Genomic DNA, 11,068 nt, shown 5'->3' with positions numbered 1-11,068 from the left:
CAGGCTCCCGATGCGGAGGGCAGTGCCCGTGCCTGCCCACGGTGGTGCTCAGGGCTGTTCCAGCACCCCCAGCACCCTTCTGCACCCAGCACTTGGGGCTGCTGAGCGTAACGAGCTGTGTGCTGCCCTGCCACCGCCCATGGCCCTAACCACAGTGGTCTTTGCCTTTCTGTCTAGTCTCAGCCTCTCTTCTCCCATCCCCTTTCCCTTGGCAGAAACCCATTACTGGTTGTGATATATTCTCAGTCAACCTCAGACAAGTTTTCCCCCTTGCCTTTATTTTATGTCCTCTGCAGGATTTCATGAGCTTTAGAATATTTTGCTTCCTTTTCCTACGATGTGTTTTATGAGATTTTAATTATTATTGTTTATTATTATTGTGTTTTAATTGTCTGCTTGGGTCCCTCCATGCTCTTGAGTGAGCAATTTATAAATAACATTATTTTTATTATTACTATTATTTGTACAGCTTTCTCATATCCTTCACATCTCCCCTCTGCCCCTTTACTCTTTTACAGGCCTATATGTTACGTTCCTTTATGTCTCCTCATAAGTCAGACCCTCCAAACCTTCTTGTCTTTGTTTCCACTTGATTTTAATGCTCTTTTGTTTTTCTTTCAGTGAAGAACTGTAAACCACGCTCCCAATGCTGGTGCCGGAGCTCAGCACTGGAGGAGTTCCCCTTGGGGGTAGCCCTGCGGCGGCGAAGGGACCAACCTCAGGCTGCAGCAGGCAGGCAGAGCCCGCAGAGCTGGGCTGGGGGAGGACCGGAGCCCCACAGCCCCGCGTGGAGCCCCACAGCCCTGCACGGAGCCCCACACGAAGCCCCTCACCCAGCACGGGCAGAGCAAGGGTGGTGCCCAGCTGTGCCCATCAGGGAGCCGCCTGCACCAGCCAGGGCACTGGGAGCAGCTGAGGCTGTACAGGGGGTGTTTAACGAGGGGTGGTCCCCGTGATAAAGAAGCCCTTGGTGCTTCCCCCTCTTTTTCTCCAGTGGGCTTGTCCCAGCTGCAGGGGCTGGTGAGGTGCCGGGCGCTCCCCAGGAGCGTGCGGAGCTGCCAGGTAGGGAAGGATGCAGGGCTGGGGAAGCAGGGGGTGCGTGCTCCTCCTTGCAGAGGGCTCACGCGTGCCCAGAGCTACCGAGCTGCCTGGCAACGAAGTCTGGCTGTTTCAAAAAGGTTGAAGCTTTGCAGGTACAGAAATGTGCTCTGCTCCTCTGCAGGAGACCTGGTATCAGCATCTCCCCAAACTGGATACCCCACTGCAAGCTGGGCACCATGAGCAGTGAGCGTTCCCTCGTTTTGCCTTTCTGTATTAGGCTGGAGGTGTGGACATCTCCTACCAGAGCCCAAGCCCAGCAGCCTGGGGGTGGTTTAGGTGCAGACGTGACTTTGTGCTGGGTGCCACTCTCCAAGTGAGTGTTGTTATTGAAGCCTTGTGGCCAGAAGCTCCCTAGCTTGAGCTGGAGCTCTGCAAAATCAGCAGTTTTGTGGCAGAGCTTTGGCATTCCCTGAAGCTGCCCAGGCTGAGAGCGAGATATCACAAAGGGTGTGAGGAGCTCAGGCAGGTGTGAGTGGGGTGTTGTGCAAGCAGGGGTGTGCGTGTCCGCACGGCTGCCCCTCTGCTCGGGGAGCAGAAGCCGGCAGAGCCTGGGCGGCTGAGTTCATTTCTCCTTTATGCTCATTCTCAATGAATATCTCTGCTAATGAGTTTGCTGGCAGGAACAACTGCATGGACAGCAGTTTTTATGTTAGTGCCTGCTAGAAATGAATTTGAAGCTCATAAAGAGAAGGGTTTTCAACCAAAGCCTGGTGCTGGAGGGGTGCCCGGGAGAGCCGCGGTGTCCAGGGCCGAAATCCCCGTCTGGGGTCAGCTATGCAATTACTGGGACAAGCGTGCTGGGGAAAATGATAAAGTTTTGCTTATTGACAACTGGAAAAGGGAAATAGAGGGAAAAAGTGCACATTATTGTTTGCTAGATATCGTTTGCCGAGCTCTACTTTTGTTCTTTTATCAGAGGACTAACCTGCGATAAGCGCCACACTCCCTCCGCTATCTTGAGCAGCTGGTAGCGGATTCATTTCCCTCCCGAGCACAGGGCTCGTTTCTGGTAGCTCTAATGAGGAGGAAGGCAAATCCAGCCTGGTGAGCAAGTGTCTATTACACCTCTCTCGAAGAAAAGATTTTTAGAGCTGGATTAAATAGGTTTGGGGAAAATGTCTTTGGGATTGGAGATACGAATGGCTTTTTGAGCAAAACAAAAGCATTCATTTTTAAAGCCCAAACTGTTTCATTAAACATGTTCAGGCTTTGTTTGTTTATGTCAGAAGTGATAGGCTCGTATGGGCCTGAAAATTGAAAACTTTTAAGTGTTCTGTCTTGGACTTTCAATGAAAAAGCAAATCCTTTTCAAATGTGATATGGAAGAATAAGAACAATTAAAAATTTATTTCCTGGGAGAAAAAACATTATTAGAACTATTGAAAAAAGAAGTTCATGTGTGTATTTTCAGGCAAACTTCTCTCGCCTTTAAAGGTATGAGCTCTCGTCTGGTCTGAATAGAATAGCACAGGGGTCCTTTTGTGCCATTTGAAGCTGGGGAAGGGAGTCTGTCTAGGGATGCAGAAATGCTTTGCTAACACCTGACATTTGAGGCAATCTGCCCTTTTCCAAAGGCAAACTCCTTAGAAGTATTTTCATGAGCGATAGAGATAATCAGGCTGAAATCCCAGCTCCCCTGAAATCAATGGACTCTTTTTCAGCCACCTTAATGGGGCCGGCGCTTCTCTCCTAATCTCTGCCAGCACTGAATTAGCAGCAGCACAGGGTAGAGCTGCCAGGGGATGGGGAGCACGGTGGTGCTGTAACTGTTGGTCCTCGCTCCTTCAGCAGGGAGCTTCCCAAATCTGATGGAAAGAGTGGGGAGAGGGACCTGGGACAGAAAGGAACCTACTGAAGTGATTAACCCAAAGTAATTCCAAGAGCTACAGAGGCTAGGACTAGAAAGAGAATGTGGGCATGCAGAGTAGACAAAGCAAGCGAGGCAAAGCCCAGACTTGAAAGACCAAAAGGAAAGACTGACCTTACCCAAAATCAAGGAAAGGTGATGTGAAAGTCAGCCTTGAAGCTGAGTTAATGCTGCAGAGCCACTCTGGAGAGGGAGGATAGCTGCTCTGGGAAAGGGTGCAATGTCGTACTTCAAACAGCCTGTCACCTGAGTATCTTTCCTGGATTTCACACGGTTTATCTTACACCCATAGCATGCATGATCATCTGGAAAAAAATAAATGTAGCTTGTGACTGTCTTCAGTAGCTAGGAAATAGTTAAAGGCTGCATGCCTGCCTGGTAATTCAGCAAAAGATTTAAGGACAGGCCGTGACCTCCTTCCAGGGTTGAGACAAGTCAGAGCAAACCTCGGGGCACCGCAGCCTGTGCGAGAGCAGGGGAGTTCTTTGGTTTGTGCTGCTTGTGAATCTGCAGCTTCCCCTTGCCCGCTGCTCTGTCAGGAGCCTGCGGCAGAGCCGAGCACGGCACCAGCTCCTCGCTGGCCTGTTAGGGACCATCGCTGCCTTGCTGGGCTCAGCCTGCGGCAGCAGTGGATGTCAGATATGCCTGTGCATGTGTGAAAAGCTGATGGGCTTTTCACAGCATCCTTTTGCTCGTACAGGGCTTGTGGGGCTGGTCGTGCGTGTTTCCCATCTGCACCGCTGTCTGAACAAGCCCTTCCCTGTGCTGGCGTGACACCTCCTCTCTAGGCTCTGCAGTTTTGGCCTCTCTGCTAACAGAAGTGTAATGAGTGCCAGCAATACCTTGTAGCTCTACAAAAAGGGAACTCTTGTTCCTTTCCTGACGTGCCCCAGATGCGGTGTATTTCCCCAGAGGGTTTTGCATAGGCTGCCGAAGTGCCCGGGGAGATCAGCAGCTCGGCTGCTGGACGAGATGTGTGCTGCATCGCGAAAGGGACAGGGCAGTGCCTGGAGCCGCTGTGCTCTGCATAAAGCAGGCGCCGTGCTCGGAGCGCACGCCACTTGATGGAACATTGGTAGTCAGCATGCAGCTCCACTGCTGGTGATTTGATCTCGGATGAGGGTCCCGATATAACTAGCTTTGCAAAGCCAAGGCTCTGCAGCCGCACGGGGTTCCCTCTCCGGGGCCACACTGTAGCTGTGCCCCAGCCCTCTGCTGAGCACGTGCTCCTGGGGGAAGCAGCCTCCCTGGGGATGCTCAGCAGCTGACCTGTGTCTGTCCTTAATTACAGACCCAAATGCCCAGCTCCTGCAGGGCCCAGCATCCCCGCTGGACCTCGGGGAGGGATGGATGTGCCTTCGCCCATGCCTTGCTTGGCCTGGAGAGGCTGGCGGTGCCGAGCCAGCACGGCTCCAGCTGATGTGTCTGCTCACAGAGCCTTTGTAGCTGCCTGGTGGGGACTTGTAACCAGAGAGCTCTCCCGTGGTCTGTTCCTAGGGGGGATTTTGAGCTCTGTTGATAAAAATTCAGCATCTTTCATCCACACAGGCAGTGATTATGCTCCAGCTGGTGAGAATCCCCTTGCCAGGGGAGCAGGATCCACGCCCCACCACGACTGGGCAGAAATCTTTCTTCTACTTAGTGAATCTTTTGGTTTTCGTCCTGTTTCCAAGGGACAATAATCTGCAGAGTGTAAGATCGCTCTCAGCTCCAATTCGGTGGAGAAGGATGAAGAGGAAATGTATCGCAGCTCCGTGCTTTGTTCTCCAAGCCCAGGCTGGAGTCCAGGCTGGCTTGGCTGAAACCGCCCGTGCAAAGCCTGCAGCTAGCAGCCTATACCTGAACCCTGGTCTGGAGCACAATGCAGCAGATAAACAGTGGTTTTTCTGGAGGACTGGGCTCTGCAGCTCGGCCAGAGCGTGTATTGATCCTGCTAACAAAAGAAACACATTTAGAACAAGACAAAACTAAGCAGCCCTTTGTAAAGCGAAAGCAGCTGGCTCAACTAATTAAATGTTAAAAATTCCAGCAAGACGAGTGTACCAGAAAAATAAACAGGCATTGTAGCCAGGATAGAAAGTGTTGGAAATGATCTATGCACTTTCCTGTCTCTCTGCATGCATTTGTATGGATGCTGGTACCGGTGTAGCCACGCGTTCACATGTCCCCGTTGATGTGCGTTGGTGAGTGTGAGTTTCCATATTGATCCCTGCAGTGGGAAACTGCAGGGATGTGCACCCATGCATCATCCAACGCCTTTCGTGTCTGTGTTCACGTATGCAGCTGGCTATACGGATGAGTGGTTCTTGCCTTCCTGAGCTTGCAGCCAGGCTGCAGGTGTGTGGGTGCTGCGTGCCCCCCGGGGTGCCCACGCCGGTGGGGTGCTGCCTGCGAGGCACGTCTGTCTTGGTGGCGTGTGCCGGGAGGCATTTCCATTAGGCTTTATTTAATGGCTTGGGGGAGGGGGGTAAATATTTGTTGGCAGTGGTTTTGCAAATCGCCACTTTGCAGGGAGGAAATAAGAGCCATCCATTTGTGCTAGCACTATTAAAGATTTTCTATAAAGTGCCTACATTTCCAGTACAGCTGAATGGATTTCATTGCAGAAAACTGCTAGGGCAGAGAAGCACAGTGGAGGAAAATATCATATACTATGATTCACAAACACATAAAAATACCCTTCCCAGTTCGTCTGTTCTTCCGCCACACAACAAACACCTTGTGAGTCATTCTCTAACGTATGGACGCATTTGAAAATGGAAGTTGGATTTGAACATTATTCATTAAGACCTCGGATTAGTTCACTTCTCCGCTTAGCTCCTAAAAGCTAGCATGCCAAGTCAGGCTAAAACACATTTTAAGGCTGTCTTGGTCACAAGACAGCTCTAACAGCCACTGTATTTTTCTACATCAATATTTCTGTATTGAGCTTAAAAAAAAAAAAAAGCTTAATTCCTTGCTCCTTGAGTTGAATTAATCAGATATCTGAATGTAGGTGGAGAAAGAAAATCAACATTTTTCTTGGCAGGCACGTCTAACTTCAAGGGCCATAGCTCTTCCAGCAGACAGGATCACAACGTTTAGATGATAAAGAAAGGGGACGGAGGGTGTCCGTGGGGTGGCTGCCATCTGAATTCCATGTGGCTGGGAATGGTAACAATCAAGACATTCCTAAAGAGCCAGTAGGATAATTTACAATCAGACATTGATATGGCAGTTTTTACTAACATATCAACTCCCACCTTGGAAGAATTGTTAATGGGAAGTTATATTCACTATTTTATTGCCTGTCACACACACAGACAACACCGTGTGATGATGGCTGTAAACCCCTGTTGCAATTAGCATGTTAGTTGGGCGGGAACAAACTAGTCTGCCACCATGAAAATAATTTTTAGCAAACTTGAAATAGGTATTTCCCAAAGCTTGGAATTATACACTACTTTATGTTGCTCAATGCTCTTGAACTTTGAAGTCAGAGCTAAAGTTGGAGATGTGTGCCAGGGCTACGCTGAGCGATCGCAACAGATGCGTGCTCTGTGCTGCCGTGCAGCAGGGAGCAGACAAGTGACTTCTCTCGGGAGCAGAAGCACGACCAAGGAGGATGCTGCAACCTGCTCCAAGCCCTGCCAGGTGCCTCGAAGCCCTTTTCCTGCCTCTGTAGCTTCGGTGCTGCTCCTGGGGTTGCAAACTGCACAGTTCTTAGCCCCTGCCGGTGGTTGTGCCTGGTTCTGCCCAGCCTGTGGCGATGCTCTGCTGTGTGGGGGAGAAGTGCAGCGTGGTGGCACAGGAAAAACAGCCCCAAACAAGATGCCATTTAATTCGCAGCTTAAATGTAAGTACAGGAAAGCTTGGTAACTGGCACTGCAGTTAGGCGTGAGGCTGCAGCAACATCTCCTTCCACTGCCAATGGGTAAAAACATCACAGCTGTGCTTACTGCTGTTCCTGTGTATATTTAGTTTCATTTAATGACAGTGTGGGGCATTTTGATACAAACATATGGCTGATGTGACCATATTTCGATGATTACTCAGCTAACCAGTTGCTGTACCTAGCGTACCACGATGCCTGGTTCCATACGAGGGACTGGAAATGGCTGTCCTGGGCACCCAGGTAAGGGTTCTATTGCAACGCTTCGACCACTGGAAGTGTCCCCTAAGGTCAGTTTTCTTCCAGGCTATGGGCAGAAGAGATACCGGATGATAGAGGCACCTAATTGGAGCAAACCAAGCAGGCAGCGTGGCAGTGCTGGGGGTGTCAAACGCTTGCAGTCAGCCGACTGAACAAGCTATAGGCCAAGGCACCAGTTCCTCTGAATAATTTCATAGGACCTCTGTGAGAAGCATGAGCAGCTTGTGGGCAAAGAATCAAAATTCATAGAATAAATTATATGCGCTAAATTATTTGCCCAGCTTTGCTGATTATCTGCAGTTAAAAAAGTTGGAGAGAGCTGAGCTGCTCCACGTATAAACAACATACGGGTGCTTTCAGTTGGGAGGCACTTCATTTTCGGGGGGGGGGAGGGGAGCTGCAGCCCTGGGGTCTGGCGTGCCCCCCACTCCCTGGTCATGCTGGTGTGAGCCCCCCCCCGGGCTGCGGTGTCTGTTCATGGGATGGGGAGATTTCACACCTGGTGCCAGGGCTGAGCGCTGCCTTGTAGAGAAATTATAGTACCAACATGTATGCGAACATAAAGCTGTAGTTAACAGCTTGAGGTGGTTTACCACAACATTACTCAGCTACCTGCAGTTTCACAGTGATGTTTCTATGTGTGAGATGGATTTACTGTTTGCTAACCGAATGAAATGAGGTTTATGACATTATCTATACTGTTATAGAGCACTTAATGTCATAAATAGAGTTCAGCCTAAACATTAGAGCAGGCACTCCAGTTACTGTGCACTGCTTTTTCAGCCCTAGTGCCCAGAAATAGTGCCTGTCCTCTACCTTTGGTTGCAGAAGAGTAGCAGAGACCTGTAGTAGTGAGGCAGGGCTCACAGAAGTACCCAAGTTTGATTTGTTTCCCATTCAGCCATGAAGACTAAGATGATCAGGCAAATATTTGGGGAAAGCAGTGTTTTGCAGTTCAAATCCACTGATCCATAAACACTGTGAATATGACCCTGCATATGCAGGCGATGCTCCCAGCTCTGTGCAAGGCACTTTGATGTGCTTTTAGTCCAGTCAAGAGCATGTCCAGGGTTTGCAGACCAAGTGATGCTGCTTGCAGAGATTGAGAGTCATGTTCCTTGTACGTTTGACCGAACTTTTACTTGCACTGTGAAGAAGAGGCAGCACATGGTGGGTCAGTCTATTTGAGGGTATTTTATTGAACCTGATGATGAATTGCATCTTGATGACTTCCTCTACATCAATGGAGCTGAACTGGCTTGGGGAAACTGTTTGATTTAAGAAGAATAGGCCTAATTTTGGAAGTGCTTCACACCCATCAATCTAAGTGAAATTCATTTATCTGAGGCACAGCTGATATGTCTCCCATTTACATAGTATTAAGTGCCTCAAAGTCCTTGATATATTGAAACTCACAGCAGGGGAAAAGGCTAGTGTTGCCATCCCCATTTCACAGATGGAGAAGAGAATTCACAGTGTAATCAAATAAGTCACCAAGCCAGAGCATGCTTCTGCCCCCCAAAAAAAGCTGCCTCCACTCACAGCCTGCTGCTCCAGCGTGCTGGCCCATCCTCTGTGTGAGCGCAGCTCTGAGCATCTGATGTCCTTGCTCACGTTTTTTCCCATGAAATGGGAAATGAAGTTCTCCAGGTAATTAAATGTCTCACTAGTGAAACCTTTATCACCGAATGCCAACATTTGGCTGCCCAGGCCCTTTACTTGTGGCCCCTCTTAGCTTCCTGGTCGCCGCCGCTACCTGCGGCTCGCTGGCGGCACGCGCGCTGCTTCAGAAATAATCTCGCGTCAGAAAAATCCATTAAGAGACAGTGACAATGTGTATTGTGTAGTGACCTTTAGGGCCCTTGATTCCACCTAGCTAATGATCGCTTTGGGAAGGAGAGGCTGAGCAGAGATGCAGAGCGAGGGTAGCAGCAGGATGGTGTGGGGCAGGGGGAGGGAGCGGGTAGGACCCTGCCCCAGGAGAAGCCCCTGCAGCTCTAATGGGGAAGTCACAAACACACGAGCCTGAAAACTGTATTAGTGGAGAGGTTTTGAATCAGAGTGGACGAAGCAGCTGTGTGTACATTTGGGCCTGACATATATAGCAGGAGAATGGACAGAAGGAGTCTTCAAAGTATTTTCCATCCCTGATTTAATGTGATTTTATGAAGTGTTTGGAATAGTGGCTGAAAAGCAGGGCTGGAATCTGGGAAGACTGGGAATCACAGCAGTATCTGATGGAAGAGATATTTAGAGGGAAGAGACATATGGCATCTTAAATAAAAAGAACCTACTCAGTGGTTAATCTCCACTTGAAAAACATCCAGGACAGACTCGTCCATCTACCATCGCACACCCCACCATGCAGCCTGCTGTCCGATGATGCAGACGCCACAGTTAATGCCATGGCTTTTCCCTTCCTCTACCCGGCTCGGCCAGCCCCTTCCAAAGCGCCTACCGGTGTGAAATGGCACTGAGGCGCAGCCCAGCAGCGCTCCCCGGGTGCGAGGACAAAGCAGGCTGGCAGGCACCCCAGCCCCACAGCCCTGCTGCCGGCTCCTTTGGGGGGTGATGGCCTCTCCATCTCCAGCCCGGGCTGCTTTGGGTGCTGCTCTTGGAAGGGCATGGGGTGGGGAATGATTTTTCATTCACCGCAGAGTGCTGCTGTTTCACCAGCTAATGTTCCGCTCTTGCTGCCTGCTCATATGCACCGATTTATGGTCTAGCTTGAGACTAACAACTCTGCAAATCAGTGGCAAGGTGGGGATTTGTTTTCACATTCCCCTCAGCCAAGGACTGGAGTATTGATGGATGTCTAGCCCTGGTTTGATGTGAAAACATTTGTTATGGTGCCTGGGGCCGGGGTATTGGGCAGCACGCAGGCGAGGGCAGCCGGGGCGGGTGGGACAGCAGGAGGGCACGCTCCCACCTCCGGGGAGTTGGAGGAGAAGGATGGAGGAGAGGAAGCGACAGCAGGGCTCCAGGGCCTCGCAAAAGCTCCCTGACTTCCGCGAGCTTCTGTTTTGCAAAGAAAAAAACAAGGTTGCTCCAAGGAGGAATTCCTGGGAGCCCTGGAGATGAGCAGCTTTAAGGAGCACGGCAGGGGAATTGGAGCTCGCTCCCCACCTCTCCTCAGGTCCTGACAAAAATTCAGCCCAAATCAGCAGCTGGAGGCAGGGAGGCTGGGCAGCGGGTGGGGGTGAGGAGAAGGGGCTTCGGCCCCCTCAGCAGCCTCAGTTTGTCAGCCTGCCCTTATAGCCCTGCTCTTGGTGGCCTGAAAACAGAAGTAGTCTGGAAAAACAAGTGCCTCCTTCCCGCAACCCTCTGTGGGCACTTAGGGCAATGATGAAATATTCTAGCAATCACATAATGTTTATTTAATGCCAAAACTATCCTAGCCACTTTATAAACAAGCATGAGTAATGGGAGAGAGAGGGGAGCAGAAGTTTCTCTTTCTTCCTCTCAGATCTTCTGAGTATGCAGTTCTGCCTTGATTTATCCTTGTTGCAACCTTATTGACTTACTGGGGATGTAAATCAAGCAAACCAACACTTTACCCGGAATTCCAGTTATTTATACAGAGATTGAAAGGATATAATTACAGCTGCTAAATACGGCCAGGCAGAGAGGAGAGGCACAGGTGTCCATCGTCTCGGAGATTAGGGATGGAAAAGTCCACTCTGGCACCCTGCCCATCTCTGCGGATTAGAGCTCGCTTTTGCTTTTGCTGCTCTGCTGACGTGGAGGATGTGGGAGCAGCAGCCCTGGGCTGACATACGGAGCTTGGATATATTTAGTGTTTGGCAGGCAGTCCATCAGGCTTTTGGAAAGGGCCTAGCAGTGACTTTCTCATTCTCCATCTCATATGTCCAACCTGTTCTGGGAAGAGGCCTGCAGAGACGCAATAGATAAATCCTACGTGTGGCTCCTTTCACCTCTCAGCCGGGAGCCAGTGCATCTCCTGCGGG

The 11,068-nt window shown here is 50.3% G+C and overlaps 1 long non-coding RNA gene across 1 annotated transcript; it reads left to right on the top strand.

The window, feature by feature from the left end:
* The first annotated feature begins 979 nt into the window (after nucleotides 1–979).
* Nucleotides 980–5,578, top strand: LOC121058514. Its single transcript, XR_005814218.1, has 3 exons — nucleotides 980–1,062; nucleotides 2,018–2,145; nucleotides 4,260–5,578. It is a non-coding gene; the product is annotated as an uncharacterized LOC121058514 (long non-coding RNA).
* The last annotated feature ends 5,490 nt before the right edge of the window (nucleotides 5,579–11,068 follow it).

Source organism: Cygnus olor, chromosome 22, assembly GCF_009769625.2.
Source record: "Cygnus olor isolate bCygOlo1 chromosome 22, bCygOlo1.pri.v2, whole genome shotgun sequence".
Classification (NCBI taxonomy): Eukaryota; Metazoa; Chordata; class Aves; order Anseriformes; family Anatidae; genus Cygnus; species Cygnus olor.
This window is presented reverse-complemented; position numbering and strand designations above follow the sequence as displayed.